Raw genomic sequence first — 298 nt, 5'->3', positions numbered from 1 at the left:
GCACACTCTGTATCCCACGAGTGCTCTTAAATATTTTTGAACACACAATTTTGACTGTACAAACCGCTCGAAATAAACCACTCCGGGGTTTCATTCTTTTATTTCCAAAAGATTGTAAAATGGTGTTTCGAAGAAACAACCAAGTCGTCTTTTTATTCAGTCAGCGCATAATTCACAATACAAAACAAACAGGCAGAAGCAGAAATGTCATGAAGGCCAGCCAATTAAAGAAACTCATCAAAAACAGGATTTAATTCCGCTGTCACCTCCTGAAATGGAAAGGGGGGGGGGGGGGGGC

The sequence above is a fragment of the Hippocampus comes genome, unplaced genomic scaffold (assembly GCF_001891065.2).
Source record: "Hippocampus comes isolate QL1 unplaced genomic scaffold, H_comes_QL1_v1.1 scaffold50, whole genome shotgun sequence".
Lineage (NCBI taxonomy): Eukaryota > Metazoa > Chordata > Actinopteri > Syngnathiformes > Syngnathidae > Hippocampus > Hippocampus comes.
This window is presented reverse-complemented; position numbering follows the sequence as displayed.